The 20,534-nt window shown below is 38.4% G+C and overlaps 1 long non-coding RNA gene across 1 annotated transcript; it reads left to right on the forward strand.

Moving 5' to 3' along the window:
- The first annotated feature begins 1,789 nt into the window (after window positions 1-1,789).
- On the forward strand, window positions 1,790-19,971 carry LOC118500992. The gene is made up of 2 exons (XR_004903564.1): window positions 1,790-1,830; window positions 19,814-19,971. It is a non-coding gene; the product is annotated as an uncharacterized LOC118500992 (long non-coding RNA).
- Window positions 19,972-20,534: the final 563 nt, after the last annotated feature.

A 20,534-nucleotide genomic window follows, 5' to 3' on the forward strand; every position in this document is an offset into this window, starting at 1 on the left:
TTTTAACTGGTGCTTTCAAAATGCAGTGGTGATTCTGAAGCAGGAGAAATCCCATCCAGCTAGCAGGAAAGAAAAGGCTTAAGATTTCATAGCATTTTCTTCTCTTAGTTAAACCTGTTGGACATGCTCTCACACCTCTCCACAGTTCTTTCTTCAGAGGCAATCCCCGGAAATGAAAAGAGCATGAGTTTATAAGTCAAGATAGTTCAATTCTGATTCTCATGAGTTGTGCTTAAAATTCACAATAATAGTTGAATAACCTTAGAAAATTTGCTTTGCCTCTCTAAGCCTCAATATTTTCATGTGAAATGGGAATATTAAATATATCTCAAAGGGTAAATATTCTATAAAAATTAATGCTTGGTACATATTAGGTTAGGTGCCCCCCCCCCCACACACACACATACACATGCACCTTTACAACTTATTTTTTCTTTTTCCTTCCCTAGTTATACTTAGTATCCCATACTTTCCTCAGTATTTTGGTCTGGCCTCTGAGGCATTCAAGGCTGCACTTTTTAATCAATGTGTCCTAACCCCCACTGTTGCTCATTTGGCTTTTTGTTATCTAATTCTAGTCACTTCTGATGCTTCCATTCATATTCAGCTTTTCCCTTTGGTCTTGACATTTTTCTATTGATTGAGAATATTCCACCTCTACCAGCCATCTCCTCAGTTTAATATGTGGAGAGAAGTATTACTTCATTCACTGACTTACTTTCCGCTTATTTGTAGTTCCTTCTATCTGTGTTGAGCTGGATTTAACACAGACTTCTGTTAGTTTTTTTTTTTTAATGTCACCCCAAAAATTCTGTTTGTTGGAAATCATGCTAGATCATTAGCCATTGTATATATTCACACTTCATGTTTCTAGCCTTGTGTTATATACATTGGAGAAATACATTGTATAATACTTATCTGTATCACTAAGGGATAATAGTTAAGGGTGAGTTCGATGACCTTAGATAAGCTATTTAGCTTCTGTGTAAAATCGGAATAATAATAGCATTTTCCTTAAAGGGTTATTGAGATTGAATTAGTTAACAGCTTGGCAGAATGAGTGCTTGAAACATGTTAGCTATTATTAGGCTACTCTGATATATGGGGAATTCTAGTAATATGCAATTTTAAACTTTAGTGTAAAAATTGGAGTTACCATTTATTCAATAACTACTGTATGAAGATCCTGAACAATAATAGTAATAGCTACCATTGCTGATTTTCCACAAAGTACCAGGGGCTGTGTTAGGTGAGCTGTTTAAAACCCTTAACCAAGATTAGTTGGGTAAAAATAGCTCAAGGTCTAAGATCCTTTTAGATATTTGTGTTCCATCATTCTCATTGTAGCTAACATTTCATCTCCACCTAAAAGTGCATCTAAATTGAATGCACATTTGGTGTATCCACCAAAAAGTTATTATCTATTCATTCCCCTGCTAGTTCTCTCCAATCCCAACTCACAGAGCCTGTCTCCCTTCCACATTTCATATTCTCCTCATTAGAAATTCTTTAAAAATTTTTGTTGTTATTATATTACAGTTATCCCAATTTTTCCCCCTTTGTCCTCTTCTGCCCAGCCTATCCCCTGCTCCCACGGTCAACCCCACACCGCTGTCTATGTCCATGGGTAATTTATACATGTTCTTTGACTAACCCTTTTCCCTTCTTTCCAACATTGTCCCTTCCCCCCTCCCCTCTGATTGCTTAACTATCCACAGGATGTTTCCTCCATAATTCTTGTGAGTTAAACCTGGTGTTCCCCATAAAAACACTTTCCTTGGAATCTTCCTAGTGGATCTGCTCCTGTACTGATATGCCAAGGATTTGGAGGTAATGCCAGCATCATCCAACCTCACAGAGGTGCTTCCGGACTATTATTCCTCTGCTCTTGGGAAGAATTATCTCTGTTCTTATGAGGTAGAGATACATAGAGAGTGCTGGAGAAATAGAAGACAGGTATAATTTAGAGGGTGATAATTTCTGGTTATTGAATCAGATTTAGAAGAAAATCCTGGTCATATGTTCTTTGAATTTTGTGACCTGGGGCAAATTAACTTTTCTAAGCTTCAGATACATCATCTACAAAGTTGGGATAAAATTAATATGGACTCCATAGGGTCATTGTAAGAACAAATTGAGATAATTTACTTACAATGCTGAGGGCTGTGCTAGCCTATATGAAAATTTTTGTGTCAGTTGCAATTATTTTTTATTACAGTTTTTACTAATGTTTTAATAATTTATTGAACATCTGGCATAGATCTGACCTAGTGAAAGGTGTATTATATATATTGGTTTCTTTTTTCTCATTGAACTATAGTAGATATCTTTTTTAACTTTTTTGAGAACTTTGGTTTTGCAGAAAAGTAGAACAGTAGCTAGAAACAGATTTGGGAGCTAGAGAGGATTATTTTTATAAGTCTGGGAAAAGTGAAAACAGATTTAATGGTGATGTAAAAATCTATTAGAGAACGAGGGACAAAAGATGCAAAAGAGAAAAGAGTAATTGAGAACATGAGAGAAAATAAAATTCAAAGCATATGGAAAGGGTTGAGGGAGGGACCATTGCTAGCAGAAGGAAAGTTTCATGGTTAAATAAGAAATAGAAATGGCTGAAGATTAGGTATTTCTGTAGATTTGAGGGGAGGAAGGTGGCTTTTTAAAATAAAATAAGGTGAGACCAACTAGTCTAAATGTGACTGCAGTATGGAATCTTTGAAGAAACTGAAGAATTTTGTGTAGGGTAGGAGACAGTCTATTAGAACTCAGTAACATTGCCAGGCCATGTTGAGTTTGGGGTTGGTGATCATGAATATATGGTGAAAGCAATTTTTCCAGTTGTATGATGTTCTTTAGGAAATTCAGCTGCTTAAATGAGGCAATGAGAAGGCAGAGGGTTAGGTTCATATAGGGCTGGGATGAGCAGAGGTTAGGGAGATGGAAACAAGGGAGTTATCCATATTAGTATGAGCTTGATAATAACCAAGGGCCATGGGTTTGGGCTGTGGTCTACATGACAGAATGCTGGTAGTTAGATCAAAAGTAGAAGCATCAGTGGGTAGGTGATCTCGATGAAGCTGAATAATAATAGGTACGGGGTAGTAAAGCAAGTGAGCTGAAAAAAGGGTAGGAATTTGTGGTTGGTTAGTAGGAGATTGAATTTATAATTTTAGAGGTAACACAGTTTCTGGAAATTTTATTGTCCGGACCATATGTCAGGTGAGTGAAGTATAAAGTTTTGTTGTTGTGAAGCCCAGGGATTTAGAATTGTTTGTCCCTGCAACAAAAGCTGATTAATGTAGGGGATTACGTGAAGGGCTTGAAGTTCCTTCACGGGAGAAGTCTCTGGGGCTTCAGGAGCAGTGTTTGACAACCACTGATCCAGGCAAAACTCCTTAGTGTTTACTGAAGTCTCAGTTTCAGATTTTTTCAATTCTATCAGAGATTGAAATTAAAATGCAAATAATGTCATTCAGAGAAGTCAGGCCTTCTGCTTTGTTAACCAGTTCTCCTCCTTCTCTGTAACCTGCAGCATTTATAGAGACAGACAACGAACGTGGCGTGAGTTTTAAGTCAGACAGCCTTGAATTCAAATTCTAAGTCTTTCACTTACCAGCTGTGAAACATCAGGTCAGCTATCCTCTCCAAGCCTCAGCTTTTAATTCACAGTATAGGCTTTCATGAGGATTAAATTGGTGCAGGCATTTGGGGGTCTGTGACCCGCTGTGGTTCTTGGCTTTGCACAGGAAAGAATACAAATGGGAACCAGCATAGAGTTTAAAGTGAAAATGAGTTTACTAATAAAACAGTGAGACCATATGTCAGGCTACTCCATAGGCAGAGTGACCCCTCTGTAGTGGAATTAACTTTTTTTAATTGAGGTTCATTTAATTATGGGGTAGGGCATTCAATGAGGGTGAGGAATACTCAGAATCTTTCCAGGAAAGGAGTAGAGACTTCTCAGAGGACCACTGTTGGCTGTTTTGTGTCCTCATATGGGCTTTCTGTTTCTGATCATGGTGATTGGGGTGTGCCATTTAACATGCTAATCTATTACTGTGAGTGTATACTGTGTCTATGGATTACTGTAAAGTGAAATTAGTTGCCATGTTGGATTCAGCTGGTTCTAAGCCATTCATCTGTTGGGGGTTTTTCTTACTATCTCCTTGACAGTTCCTGTAGCTCTTATTGGTTACAGCCATTTTACCACATATTCTATCTCCAAATGATACAATTTTGTCATAGCATTGGGTACATAATATGACAGAGTAATTGTGTCTACTGTATCAATGAGGCAAGCTGCATATTTTATTCTTAAGAGCAAAGTCTGCAGAGTCTCCTGCCTGAGTTCAAATGTCAGTTTTCACCACTTATCAGCAAGTAAGTGAGGAACCATCTATCTGAGCCTCAGTTTCTTCACCTGTAAAGTAAGACAGTAATAGGACTTGCCTCACTGGACTCTAGTGAGGACTAACTCCATTAATGTTTGTGAGGCAATTACAGTCATAACCAGAACACAGTAAGTGCTACATAAGCTGTGGATATCATTTCTAATTCCTTTCTCAGCTTCTTACTTGCAGTCTTCAACTTGAGGGTACAGAAGGTTATAAATGTTAATAAAAAGTTTAACAGCTAATATAGTAAATGTTTATTTTCTTCACATTGTTTAGAGACAATTTAAGGAGTATGTTAAACCAACTGTTTAGTGTTTATCCGTCACTACAAAGAATTAACATGGATAACATTGCTTTTCTGTGAAGAGCCCCTCTGGGGCACTGGGGCCTCTGAAGAGGAGGGTCCTGTTTGTTGGGCTGTGTAGGCTCCCACGAAAAGAAGCTGCAGCACAATGTAATGCATCAGAAATAAGAGGTGCCCCACTTACATCTTTGACCAGGAAACCTGTACTGAGACAGCAGTGCAGATGAGATGTGGCTGGTGCTTATGGTAGGGGATTACTGTCCCTTAGGAGGCTGGTGACAAGTCTCAGGAAACCCAGAGAATACTTTTCCTTTCCTTTATGTTCCTTATCTCCAAAGTTTTTGGGCTAAGAGATGTAACTGAATGTTTATGTTCCTCCACTCTGATTTCTCTCACTTTTTTGTGTATTTGACCATGCAGTTCACCTGGCCTGGAATGCTCTTCCCTGTCTGAAAAACTAATTTCTCCTTTTGGATTCAGCTCCCGTATCACCTCATCTGTAAAGCCATTCTGACTTTCCCAGGGCAACTATCTGTGTACATTCAGTATCATTTCTTGTGTTCCCACTGCTTTTCGTAACCCCCCTTTGACACAACTTAATATCTTTAATTGATTCAAAGTCTGTTTCTTCCAACAGACCCTCATATCTATTGAAGGCAAGGTCATATTTATTGACACCAGTATTGTCAGCCTCTACTTCAGTGTCTACAGTACTTACTGTTTTTATTTAAAAATGTTTTATTGTATTTTATTTTATCCAGCTTCATTGAGATATAATTGACATATAACATGGTGTAAGTTTAAGGTGTACATTGTGTTGATTTGATACACTTATATATATATATCTCAATGTGATTAGCACTGCAGTGTTAGCGAATTTCTTCATCATGAACAGACCCCAAGGGCATTATGCTAGGTGAAGGGAGTCAAACAAAGACAAATATTGTATGCTATTCCTTATATGCAGACTCTGAAAAAGCCAGACTTACAGAAACAGAGAATAGAATGGTAGTTACTAGGGCCTGGGAAATGGGGGAAATGGGGAGCTGTTTTTTCATATAGAAAATTATTTAGATAGGACATAAAAATAAAATCAGTCTTCTAAAGACTGATTTTTAACACAAAAAGTTACCGAGCCCTGGTCAGGTGGCTCAGTTGGTTGGAGCATCATCCTATATACCAAAAATGTTATGGACTCATCCTGGTTAGGGCATATACCTAGGTTGCAGGTGTGATCCCCTGTCACAGTGCATACAGGAGGCAACTGGTAGATGTCTCTCTTTCACGTCGATGCTTCTTTCTCTTTTTCTCTCTCTCTCAAATCAATAAACATATCCTTGGGTGAGGATTTAAAAACAATGACAACTTCAATTATTTTTTTAAAAAGTTATGGAGAGACCTGAGAGTAGAATTCAGCTATCCTGATACCATTACTTGTTACATTAATTTTTAGACTACTTATTTAACCCATTCATTTACCAAGTGATTGTTGAATGCTTAGCATGTTCAAACCTAATGCAAAGATGCATAAGACATAGTCTCTCTCTTTCCTTAAGGAACACAGAGTCTCATGAGGAAAAGTGAAGAGAGTTCTGAAATGACAGATTGATATAGGCTAGGTTTTATAATTTAAGGATGTACAAGGAATAGTGAGTGCTCAAAGGTGAGTGATAAACTTTCCCTTCAACATGCGTAGGAAGCTTCATGAAAGAACCACACTGAATCTAGGTTATGAGAATGCTTAGGAATTTACTAGTTGGAAATGTGTGCATGTGTGTTGCAGTATGTGTGAAATTACAGGTGTGCTGCAGAATAATGGTGATATTTTGATATTGTTAGAGTTAAGGTTTAAGAATGAGAGTATGAAGAGAGTATGAAGAGTATGAAGGGAGAGTATGAAGAGACAAGGGAGGACTCAGAGCCCAGAACATGGAGAGCCTTCCATATCCTGCTTAACATTTGGATGTGATCAAGTAGTTGAGGGGTTTTAAGCAGGTGAGTGACATGTTCATATTTACATTTTGGAGCCACATGTTTGAATTTAGTGTGGAGTATGGATTGAAAGACGGAAAGGCAGGAGGCAGAGAGACCAACCAGTTAGGAAGCTGTCAAGTATGAGAGATGGTGAGGCCTTTAGTTAAGACAGTGTCAGGGGCCTGGAAAAAAGAGCAGAGCTAAGAGTGGAAGAATGGAAATGAACAGAGCTTCCTTTTGGGACCCTGGAATCGTTTCTGGAATGCTAGTGAATTTCAGTCTTGTGGTGTCATGGGAAAGAACCTTGGTGAGTCTGAGAAATTGGGATGAGACACAGATGGGCAGAGAATAAGAAATCTTTTGTGCTTAGAGGTGAGGAAGCACCACTCTCAAGAACTATCACATAAGCTGTAAGCCTGAGTAGGAGCTGTGGAATAAAAGACTCCCTGCTTATTCAGAGAGTTCATCCAAGTCTACCCAAAACCTCAGGAGAGTCAAAAGAATAAGAACCGTTGACTTGGATGTACAAGGATTGTAACCTTAGTACTATCACTGGTTTTCTGCGTGATCTTAGGTCTACTAATCAATCATGTTCAGCCTCAGTTTTTCTCAGATACAAAATAGCTATAAAAAATTCTTCCTGGTATTATGCTAAGTGAAAAATGAGTCAGAGAGAAAGAAAAATATGGTATGATTTTACTTATATGTGGAATCTAAAAAAATAAAAACAAATTTATACACACAAAGAGTAGATTGGTGGTCACCTGTGGGGTGCCAGGGAGTGAGCAAAATGGGTTAAAGGAGTCAAAAAGTACAAACTTCCAGTTACAAGATAAATAACTTCTGTGAATGTAATGTACAGCATGGTAGTTACAGTTAACAGTACTGTATTATGTACTTTAAAGTTGCTAAGAGAGTAGATCTTAATTTCTCATCACAAAAAGGATTAGTAACTATGTATGGTGATGGATGTTAACTAGACTTATTGTGGTGATCATTACATAATATGTGTGCATGTCAAATCCTTGTGTCATGCACCTTAAACTATTATAATATTTTACATCATTATATGTCAATTTAAATAATTCTCCTTTACAGACATATTGAAAGATATGGTGTCTGAGAGACTTCTCAATTACATTGGGCCATGGAGTGTGGTGGTAAAGGCCCTGGATTGGGAGGGAGAAAGTGTGGGTACCAGTCTTACCCTAACCCGAACTTGGACTCCTTAATTGCAGCTTAGTCAGGTTAGGCAGCCACACTGGTCTTCTTGAATGTCTAAATGACAGGAGAGTCAGAATCTGGTTGTTTTTGAAGCAGAGCATAGGTAGAAGTGATGGTTGGCATTTAATTTTGTCCTTGGGGCCCTTAAACATTCCAAGGACACTTAAACTACTAGTCATCAAGAGCAGAGATGGTACAGAAGAAAATAAAAAACATAGAGGATATTCCCTATTTGACAAGGGTTTTCCATATGAAATTCAGGTCAGTAGAGTAAAACTTAATTGAGCAACTGTTTTTAAGGTACCAGGAACCTAATGTGGGACAGGAACAAATAGTCCTTGTCCTAGAGAGAAGTCTTCAGTTCAAAGGAATGTTCTTAGGCCTCAAAACCTAGACCATGGACTGTGCTTTCCTTGTGCTTTTGTGTGGAAATAGCTGCAGGGTCCAATAAAGCATGCTGTATGAAGGTGCTGGAGTTTCAGGCTACTGACCACAAGTTATGACAGAACCAGAGGGGAAAAAATGTACTTCTAGTACTGAATTTCTTAGATAGACTGACACTGGATCTTTCAAGATGTATACCCTTCAAGAATAGATAATCCATTACTTATTGTGAAAGCCCCTTCCCGGACATGAGAGAGTCCCAGTTTAGGGCTTGCCAGCCCTTTTTCCTCTTTCCGCTATGAGCTTTACTTACTCTTCTGATGATAAAAATGCCAAGGCGGATACATTTCAAAGAAATGAACAATTTAAAATGTTGCCTGTTTAAAAATTAAAATTAATTTGCCCTGTGAGTCGTGAGTCTCATTTTAATAGTGTCCTGAATAATTCAGGACCTAAAGAATTTGTTTGGAGCTTGTGCTGCAGCTTTTGGCTGTCTTGCTTGGGAAGCAGCCCATGCAGAAATGCATAGCTTGTACAGAATGAATTCTCCTGGGGTCTGCATAACAGGATCTTAGGGATATTGTTATGGAAGGTGCAGCTTAGGAGATTTTCGAGAACAGACTGGAAAGGGCATGCAGACTGATCCCAAGTGTTAAGTTTATCTGAGAGAGACAAACTGGTCCAAGTTGTGATGAAGGACAAGATTCTTATGGAAAACCCATTTTGGCTTCAACCTTTTCACTGTCCTGGAGATCCACAGGATAATGTCTAAACTTCTTAGCATGAGACACAAGGTCTTGGTTTTCTGGCTCTTGCTTACTTTTCCATATTCAACTTACATACTGCTCCTTTGCAATGTGTACACCTTGGGCTGTAGACACAGTGAGTAGCTTGCAATTTGTAGAGGTATTCTGCTAATTGAACTTCTAAGCCTTACTGCCTGGAAGACATTCCCATTCACACTTTTCGTCTTGGAAAATCTTCCCTCTTTCTTTTTTTAGCTGAATTGTCATGACCTTTGGAAAGCCTTTTCTGAAACTCTAGATTGTTTTAGGTTTTGTCTGTATTCACCCCATGCTTTGTGACATGACATAAATTCTTATGGAAATAAGATATTTCCCCTCTCACAATACTTATTCTTTCATTTAGTCATTGTCTGTTTACAAGTCTACTTTTGCCACTGAAACCAAAACTCCTTGAAGGCAGAAGCTATTTCTTCATCTGGCCCATAGTAGACCCTCTTCAAATGCCTGTTGAATCGATTGGGATCACATAAACCTAGTACCTTCAGTCTCCAATTTATTTCCCCAAGGGGCAGCAGTATTGGAATTCCATTATCAAAGAGTTACTGCTTTTTGGTTCAGCATTGCTGTTTTTGTTCAAATGCTCCTGGTAGCTGTAGAGCCTATCATGGAATATAAGACCTGGAAGACATCCTGAAGACTCTTCAGATCTTTTCTCTGTTTTACAAGAGAGGAAATAAAGGTCCAGAAAGAAAAAAAATGACTCACCCAGAATCACTCAGCTTATTAATGATAAATCCCGAATTAAAGCCTGGGAACTATGACTATAAATTGGAGACTGCTCATCACATGCTGGTATGATTCTCCCATGCTAGCGGTTAAGGGTTCTGGAAGTCTGTGGTAAGGTGGTGGTTCAGAAAAGAAAAATAATATATTAAAGAAAAAGTAGAGAAGCCTGAAGACAAACTGCAGGTTTTTCATGAAAAGAGCCCTTGAAGCCAGTTATACCTACTGGCAAGTATGCCATGTTATAATTTGTTGGTTTATATCACTCTCAAATTAGAGCTACTGACACAGGAGTCAGGAAATTTGCCTTATTTTTCTTTGTACTACCAGTACTTACTTATTTCCTGGCAATGAGTACTTGCTCAACAAATGATTAATTTCTGAAGATAGGATCTGAGGAAAATTTAGTGCATGATTGGTCTGTATTTCTTTTAATCCTGAACATAAAGAGAAAATTCGTTATTTTGGTTCTAAGTGTTTTACCTTAATTTAATAAGTGTATCCTTCCCCTATTTATTCATATCCATGCCTGTTATTAAGGATTTGGAATTAATTCTCTTATGCAACCACTTAGGTGCTTCCTTTGTCCTTGTCCTTACAGATGAGACTGATGCTTTGTGTAGTTCTAGTTCGTAGTGTGTTTCTTCAGGAACCCCAGTTGGTGGTAAAGAGTACCCTCTTTGCTCCATTACTAAGGCAATATCCTAAGAAGGAGCCACAGTCTGTATAAGTTAGATATTTCTCAGGTATTAAAGCTTTTTGATAAAACAACACAACCTCAGAAAGCCTCAGTTCAGAAATATTAAGCTAGCAATTCAGATCTGTGGATTTATTCATTTATTTTTCTTTAAATAATTGTGATTCCAATACAAGCATGTCTTTCTTGGGGAAACCTTTCCATTTTAATCAGTTTTCTTTCCTAGAGAACTTGCCTCTGAAAGTCGTGTCCAATTTGTGATGCAGGCAGAATGAAAACAAATGGGGAAGACAAGAGCTGCTACACTGAGGATGTATTTGTTTTTTAGACAGTTGTTTGGTTCCTTTTGAATTACTGAGGAGAAAACATTTCACTTGTCATTCTTATTTAGGAAACAATGTTGTGATTCTGAAGCCTCTTTAACCCTAGTTATAGTCTGAAATTTTAAGTTTTTTCTGTGAGTATCTCTTAAAGACTTTGGAAAATTCCAGGATTGTATTTCTTTTGGTCAATTAAAAACAAGTTTATTGAATCCTACACAAACTATTATGTCAGTAAATGGTGTATAGCTGCTAAAAACAAAATGCAACAAAATACCTGTAACATCTTAGGCCACATTAATTTTGATAGTGTTTAATGGGAAGGTGGTGATGGTGCTTTTTGACCTTTTTCAAACTGACCACAACTTTGATCATTGCATTTATCTCTGGAAGCTACGATTTTAAAAAGATGTAGCATATTCTTTAAGGAACTCCTTCAGGGGTAAATCATTATAGTGGGAGAATGCAGAAGGTGGCCACCTGAAAACATTTGAAGAAACTACATTTGTATACTAAAAAAACAATCTTACTCTCTGTTTTGCTTTTGAAGGAGGTCTATGGAAGCATCAATTTACCAACATTCCAAACTTGGAACTTAGAGATAGGTGGGTTGCATTCACATCCATCTCAGTCTCTTCTAATTTCCTGCCTTTTTATACCAAAAATTTCCAAATCCTGCTGAATTCTCCAACCTCTCTAGCTGGGCAGCTTCTATATACTCCTTTTACATTCACCTTGCTCCTTTAACTCCTCTCCAATCAGGAAATGTTTATGGAACATCTTCTACAAGCTCCTTTGTGTAGGAATCTCCAGATAGGCTGAAAGGAGGCACCGGGATACAAGGCACTAGGTATATAGAAGTTTGGATTCTAGTTCTGCTACTTGGTAGCTGTGTGACCTTGGGGCGCACCTAATCTCTCTGAGTCTGCTTCCTTATATGTAAAATAGACAAAATAACGTGTTCTGGTTAAGATTAAATAATACAACGTATGAGAATGTAGTTGGCTTGATAAAGCTCTAGTTTTCTTTTTTAGTTGCACTGTCTGCTATCCAACAACATTCGCTGGATGACTGAAAAAAAAAACCCAAACAATCCTTTCAATTTCTACCCACTTTCTTCTCTTAAAAACACCCCCTTTTAAATAAAAACATCATGTCTCTGTTTCTTTAAAATTGTATTTATTTTTAGTTTTATTTTTATAGAGAGGGGAAGGGAAGGAGAGAGGGAGAAAAACATCAGTGTGTGGCTGTGTCTCACACATTCCCTACTGGGGATCTGGTCCACAACCCGGGTATGTGCCCTGACAGGGAATCGAACCAGCAACCTTTTGGTGTGCAGGCCTGAGCTCAATCCACTGAGCTACACTAGCCAAGGCTCTCTGCTTCTTTATAATATATTACATTAGTCATTTATTATAGTTGTTAGTAAACTATTCTTATTTACCAGGGCTAACTAATAGCTTACATTTATTGGGATTTACCTACTTTGTTAGAATTTGTATAGTAACTGTGAAAATTAGGTATAGTATATTGTTTTGACTGTTTTAAAGGAGAAGTGAGGGCTTCAGAGCCAGAATTCAATGCCAGGACAGTATGGTTGTAAAAGCCATGTTCTTTCTGTAGCAAGATAGATTTCTGAGTCCTAGGGGACAGAAACTTCATCTCAAGCCTCCTTGTAATCCCATTACCTAGCAGAGTGCCCTGCATGAAGTAGGTGTTCAATAACAATTTATTTAATTGGATTGAATTGAACCAAATGATTGATTTATTATCATCTTTGCTTTCCTGTTGATAATTTTAGTTGTGTATATCTTGACTTCATTAATAACTAAAAAGGTTCATTTCCTAGAACTTATCTGAAGTCAGGCTATCTATCTGTTAAAAATATTTTCTACCTTTTCAAAGAGATTGCAATAATTTTACAAAACCTTTCAATTAAATTTATGAACTGTGTTAAAAAGAACTTTTATGTTTTAACATTTAAAAGCAATTGAAATAATACAATAGATTCATGCTGAGAAAATATTAATTGGGACATATATCATAATGATGAGGCTCTTATCAAGAGGTTTGCAGGTGGTTTCTTAGAACTTATGGAATCCTATGTATTTTTCAAGGAGATTCATATTTAGGGAAAGCATATATCTGGAATAAATTTTAATATTACCTTTCAATACTGACATGCCTCCCATCACTCAATAGATGGTACCACCCTACTTATATTCCTTCTGTCTGCAATATGGAGGTCATTTTCTTCTGAGGCAGTTTGGCCCAGAAGAAAACCCACTGATGTTTACATCAAAGAGGTCTGAATTTTAATTCTGACACTATTTTTTTGTAAACCTTCTACCTGGACTTCATGCATTGGTCTCTACTTGCTTAATCTCTTCCCTATATTGCCTTGAAAGTGGATTCCTTTAAACCTCAAGTATAATAATCTCCCTCCCTACTGCAAAGCTTCTTATTTTGTTCTATTTCTATAGAATGAAGCTCAAAGTTCATAGGCTGATATTTGGTATCTTCCATAATTGGAGTTTAACCTTTAGTTGGCATAGCAGTTAGAAAGATTACTTTGGCATCAGTCAGATATGAGATAGGGTCTAGGTTGTTGGCATTGAACAACTTACTGAACCTCATGAAGCTTCAATTACTCGTCTGCAAAATAGGGGTAATATAGCATCCATCTCACAAGCCTGTTGTAAAGAACAGATGAGGTACTCCATGCATTCAGGGTCATGATTTTATTCTACTAATACTCAGAGAATATAGACTTTATTTTTTGTAACTGATGTAATCTTCCTCAAAAGCCTGATTAAGGGGTTGTTACTGGGAAGCTGGAAAGAAGTGTGTATGTGAGTGTGAGTAGAAGCCTCAGACTTTCTAATTACTTATCTCTCAGTCTTTTCCAATTTAAATAATGGCTTTGGAGGATTTAGTCTGTTTGGTTAATGATCATCCCTGTTCTTCTCCAAGATGTTGTCTAAGTTTGTGCGATTGGGGCTGGTGTCACCTGCTGTAGTAGCTGGAAGGGGCCCAGGGCCCCATGGCCCCTCTTACTGCCCTCTGGCTCTCCTCACTTCCCTGGCAATGTTGTGGTTGTTTTCCCCCACCATTGGCACAGAGGGCAAGGTTTATTATTGGTGTATTCCCTGGTCTCTGGCAGGGTCTGGTCGTTCTGCTCCCTTGCTGCCTCCATCCTTTTCACTGGGGCTGAGGATGCTCCTGCCTAACTCTGTTGAAACTCTCATCTACAGAGTCACTTTGCTTTAGCCATGGCATAGCCCATGGGACAAGGGGGAAGCTTCTGGATTTCTCACAAGATTGGAGTTGGGGGAGCTTTGGAAATTTGGTTCAGGCTTTCCTAATTTTGGGACTATTTTTACCCTATGTTGCTAAGGGACTACCTTGTGTGCTGCCTCTCACACTGTTGTCTAGTTGTAATTGGTGACCTGGGAACAACTTATATCTCCTGCCCCTGAGAGGTTGACTTGTTGACATGCAATCTGCCTGTTTCCCCTTCCTTTTAAATACAAGTCCCCACTCTCTTACTATACTAGAATGCTGTTCTTTCTGCCCTGGGCTTGAGGAAACTCTTCTGAGGTTCAGGCTTCCTCTTTCCCTAGGTATTATAAGCGGAAGTGGTATTTTCTTTATTATGGGGAAAAACCCTCTGTGGTATAGGTTGAATCAGTGTGGTTCTTGATATAGGGGATACAGAGCAATTAAGGACTAGTAGTTACCTGTGCTTGGCATACAGGCATTATAATTGCTCAGAAAATTTTGGTTGCTGTTGGCTTTTTATCACTTTCACCTTTCAATGCACTTCACTCTATTTTCTTGCACACAAAAACACAGTAAGTATTTTGTACATAAATCCAAATTTAATTTCATTTTATGCTTTCAATAAAGGTGGCTTATTAAACAGGCCACAGAAAGAATTTAATTTTTATATTCTTAAGGATATGAAACAAATTAAACCACCAGGGAAAAGCAATTTTTTCTAGACAATGATAATATTAAAAGTATCTAACATTTTTAAAAGACTCTACAGGTTCCAGAAGCTTTATATTTATTATCTCATTTAATTGTTGCAGTGATTCTCTGAGACAGGTACCATCATCATTTCTATTTGGGATGTAACTTAGGTTAAGTCATGTTCTCAAGGTCATGAGAATAGGAAATGATAGAATCAGAATTGAAACCCAGATTTTCAGATGGCAAAGTTTGTGCTCTTGACTGTTATGCTTTATTAGTTGCCAAGTGTTCTGAATTTATTCAGGATATATGCTCACCCTGTAATCCATGTACTGTTTTGACCTCCCCTCAGTGTGCATGGAGGCCTGGGCACAGATGACTAATACCTGTCCTTAAATGCTCCTGATAGTCCTTCATCAATGTGGCATTGTTTAATTTGTGACTGTACTTACAATGCCATCCTCCCTGTCCTCACCACCTCCCTACATCTAGCTGAATGTCACTTTCATTTAGATTCCCACATATAACTTTCAATTAGTATTTTCACTCATACCCTATATGATATATGTTTGTACCCCTATCAGGGCATATAACTCAGTCTGCTTTCCATAGTGGGTACTAGGTATGTATGTGAGTCTCTAAATTTAATGAAGGGTGCTTCTTTTTTTCATTGTTTAAATAAGTGGAATCAAAGACAATTCTATTTTTAATGTTAATCACACTATCCCTGGGAGAAAAGAGAGATACTGAACCCCTGATGACTGCCTGTAGACATATCTGGCCAGAACAGCCACACAATCAGGTCATGTGATGGTGGAATGTTTGAAATAAAATAGAAAAATGAGGGTACATAGTCTCACTAAATAACATGAAAGCCCAAATTCCTCAACTTGGTTTATAAGCCTTCTCATCTCATCCCTGTCGCCCCTTTGTTTCATGTATGCTGCTCTCCCTTTTATACTTTGCACTTCACGTATATTGGACTGGTTTTCCTTTCCTTGAGAAGTCTGTGTTACAGATATCTTCTCTAGACTTGGGTTTTTATGTACTATTTAATCCATGTGGAATGCTCTTCCCATTCCCATCTTTACTTGGCTGATCCTCACATTCTTCATTTAGGCTTTGGCTTAAACATGACCACTTCTGCTTTATCAAGGAGGATTTCTCTGACTCCCTGGAAGAAGTTAGGTCTTCCTGCTAAATACTCCAAGGTACCTTATAAATCCTGTATGAAAACACTTCATACCCTTTAATGTTAATTATTTGTTAAATTCTTGTATTTCCCATTATGTTTTAAGATACAGGACTGGACTGTGTCTGTCTCTGATTTGTGCCCAGGGACTGAGCAAAACTTGTGAAAATAGAAAGTACTCCATGTATATCTTGAAAACCAACCAACCAACCAACCAACCTACCAAACAAACAAATTAATGAACTTCTCATTAAGCCAGTCCTATCAGGTACTTTCCTGTATACCAGGATTGGGCTTCCTTCCTGACTTAGGTTCAAATGGTAGCTCCCAAAGAGTGGACATGCAATGCAATGTCAATTTGATGTGGAGACAGACTCAGGAAAGCTGGGTGGTATCTTCATGGTCACAGACACATTGGGAATCTCACTCTGTGCTTGGGAGTAGCTCTGAGTACAAATCAACTTGCACATGCATTCCATAAAGCATTCCAGTCTTCCATCAGAGGCTGTGATTCCCATTCCCCAGAACCTGGGACTGCTCTTTCCATTCCCAGGAGTGGCTCAGGAATCCTTCAGGGCCAGAATACATCTGCTGGAAGGCTGCAGATCAAACTGCAAGATAAATGCAGGAAAGGACTTCTGAACTTTCTGATAATTTCTCAGACCCAGTACCTTTTTGCCCAGGCTATTCCTTCCTAAAATTCCCTTCTTCTCCCCTTAGACCCTGCTTTCTGTGTCCCCATAGCACTCTGTCCTTACTCCCCTCAGCACGATCCTTTAGCACATGTTCTTCTATTTGTCCCTTTTAGGTGTTTCCCTCACCAACTGAGTGACTGACCTGAATGAAGGACATATGGACCTTACATCTGGATCACAGTCAGCTCAAGGCTTTTTTAAAGTGAAAAAGATATGCTAAAAATTAATTAAAGCACAATGTAATAAATGCTTTAATAGAATTAGAAGTAGTAAAGTGTGTTGTAATGGACATTAGGCAGATGGGTGCTGGAGTCTGACAACCTGGATTCCAGTCCTGGTTTAGCCACTTACTACCTCTGTGATTTCAGGAAATGGAATAATATCCCCATGTTTTGCTTTTCCCATCTGTAAAATGGGAATAAAATAATATACACTTCATTGTGTTGAGAAGGTTAAATGAGATTAGCTTATTAAGGTGATTAGTGCTGTAGGTGGAACATGGTACGCATCCTATAAATATTAGCCATGGTGATAATAATGTAGAGATTTGAGCTTTAAAATGTTGAAGTGACAAAATGATGTTGAGAAAAAGCTTCACAAAGAAGTTGATTCTTGAGTTAATTCTCTTTCAATGATTTTACATTTTCTAAACAAAGAAGCTGTGGTTTAGAAGAGTGTGAGGAGTTCCATGCAAATGGAACAATATGTGTAAGGGTATGGAACTGTGAGAGAGCTTGGCAGTTTTGAAAGTCTTAAATTAAATTTTTGTATCGGTAGAAGAGAAGGTACTTATGGGGTAGAAGAAGAAGCAAAGGCTGATGAGCTAAAGGTAGGGGCCAACTCAGTAGTCTTGTTTATATACTAAGAGATTAATAGTTGATTTAGTATATAATGGAAGTATTACAGAATTTTTGCTGAGGAGTATCATGGTAAGGTAGTTATAGAAACAAATTCTGGTGTTGAAGCCCTGAAGTGATAAAGGATCTGAATTCAGGAATTGGCATTGCTGATGGGGCAGGACTGATGAAATGGGACTGGCCAAGGCTGACAGGTTGATGAGACATGGGGTTGGAGAAAAGAGGAAGACCACCCGAGTTACTGATCTCAGTAACCTGGATTTAAGAGGCAGAATCTAACAAACCTGATGTATTTTGCAGAACCTTTAAAAGCCAATAGGACATGCTGTCAGGAGTGTTTGCGTTTGTGGATGAAATAGTACATATAGAATTGAATTTTGTATTGAACAATCCAAACAACTTTAATTTAGAGTCTGCCAAAGTACATTATTATTTTTCTGCTATGATGCTTGATGGGGGAAATCAGTCAGGAAGTACCACTGCAAACCAACACACATCTTGAGTACTTACTTGATCAAATGTAAAGAGTGACAAGAGAGAGCAATCATTGAAATGCTATTTCATTCTGTAGTGATACCCATAGAACACTCATCTGTGAGTACACACATATGCACATGCACACAGAGACATAAACAGACTTTAGAAAAGGGCCAGTTATTCAGCAAGGTAGCCTTGGTAATAAATCTCTCATATCTAATACAGTATTTTAAAGTTAATATAGCACCTTTATATTTTTCCCTAATAATTCTCACATCTGGTGTGTGAGAGAGACAGGAAGATGTCCTATTTTTCAGATGAGGAGATTGACCATTAGGAGGATTAAAAGGTTTGTCCAAGGTGGCAGAGCAGGTACGTAATTGAACTGGCTCTTGAACCAAGTTCTTTCTCTATGCAACTGAAGTTAGAATCATGTCTTTGGAGGCCATGTCTAGTGCTTTTTACTGTTGCATAGTGTCAGTAGTTTCTCAGTCTGATATTCATCATGTAGTTTAAATAAATGATTCTTTTTTAAATATTTATTTAGAATTGATTGGAATCTATTACTATGTTGATATTATACCCATAGATGAACATGTGGATATATCTATATTTGACAGAAAGCTATATAGCATAATATTTGTCATAACTCTTTTGGCTGGAATTATAATAAGTTTTTGGCTGGAAGTGACAGGAACTGAAATGAAATATATTTAAAAAAACAAGAGAATGAAATGTTTCATGTAATTAAGAAGTCTAAGGTGGTTAGGGTCCACTTCAGCCTTGACTAGATCCAGGAAATCCCAATAATTCCTCTTTATCACTTTCTCCCTTCCTTTTCTTCCTCTGTCATCCCTTCAATCTTGGCCTCCTTTTACCTCTTACTTCATTATCTCTCTTTTCTTCTGCATTGGCTTCCATTTCCAATGAATGTTTCTTTCTCTTTGGTTTAAAGGATAGTTTTGGAAGATTAAAATTTATATGCCTCTTAGTATTTACAATGTCAGCAATAAAAAGAGGCACTCTTTCCTAGCATCCATGTCAATAGTCTGCTTTGTCTTGCTTGAGTCATGTGTTTTCATGAAAGCATAGCTAGTTTGAATAGGGCACTCTGATTTGGCAACAAATCATTGGATCAGGGGCCCAGTGTTATTGTGGTGGAAGTGCCTCTCTCACTAATTTCTCACTTTTACGAAGACTGTATGGGATGGGAGGGTATTGTTCCTCCAAGAGAAATTAAGTGTTACTATTAAGAAACAGGAGACAAATAGAATTCTGCATAGGGGAAACCCAGAGATAGTACACTGTGCTCAGAAATTCCATAGATAAGACAGTCTTCTAGATGAGTAAGATAACTGAGGGCTTTCTCCCCTAGATCTTCTACTCTGTGTTATGTCATTTTGAGAAGTCACCTTTGTCACATTTTATTTTTCAACTATAAAATGAGGATAAATCTAGTTGTCCAACTATTGCACATGGCTACTGTGAGTAAGTGCTCTGTGTACATAGTGTCCTCCTCAGGGATGTGAGTTCCTTCAGCACAAGTCTCCCTTCTATCTGCAATCTCCTGGGCATAATGCACATATTCAGAAAATGTCTGAGGTGCAATGGTCACATTTCAAGAGGCCTCTGATATTCACCATGTGAATATGGAGAAACAATACTTACCTAAAGGAATATATCCCTAATGGTGGATTTTGAACACTCCATTGGGGCAATATTTAATGGCAAGGATGCCTTCAAGTCCCCGTCTATGTGATGTCACTAAGTCATTCCTTTGTTTCACTCTAGAAAGCAGCCCAGGAGTTCCAGCCACGATGGAGACATAGGTAGAAATGCTTCACCTCCTTGCACAACCAAAAGAAGGACAACGACAGATTTAAGAACAAAAAATAAGCAGAACTGCAGATATTCAAACTTCATGGAAGCCTGCCAATCAAGGAGTTAAAGAAACATTCATCCTGACTGGTAGGAGGGGCAAAGACAAGCAGCCAAGGTGGAGAAGACACACAGCCATGGAGGTGGCTGGTGAACCAGTTGCTCCCACATTCATGGGCTGATAAGCTGGGAAGAACCATTGGAAGTGAGACCGACTGCAGAACCCAGGGTCTCAACGTGGGAAACTACAGACTCAAAACCTCTGGATGTAAAAATCTTGCAGGAGTTGTGCAGTGGGAGAAACTCTCAGGATCACAGGAGAGTCCTTGGGAGAGGCCCACAGGGTTCTAGAACATACACAAACCCACCCATACGTGAATCAGCATCTGAAAGCCACAATCTGCTTCTGGGAAGTGAGGGAAGTGACAGAAAGTAGGGCTACAGTAGAGCCAGCAAGTGTCATTGTTCCCTCTCTGACCCTACCTCACAGACAGTGCCACAACAGCAGCAAAGAGGGTTGCCCTGCCCTGGTGAATCCCTAAGCCTCTGCCCCTTCCAACATAACAGGTGTGCCAAGACAAAGAAATATGGCCCAAATGAAAGAAGAGATCAAAACTCCAGAAAAAGAGCTAAG

The sequence above is a fragment of the Phyllostomus discolor genome, chromosome 6, assembly GCF_004126475.2.
Source record: "Phyllostomus discolor isolate MPI-MPIP mPhyDis1 chromosome 6, mPhyDis1.pri.v3, whole genome shotgun sequence".
NCBI classification, from domain to species: domain Eukaryota; kingdom Metazoa; phylum Chordata; class Mammalia; order Chiroptera; family Phyllostomidae; genus Phyllostomus; species Phyllostomus discolor.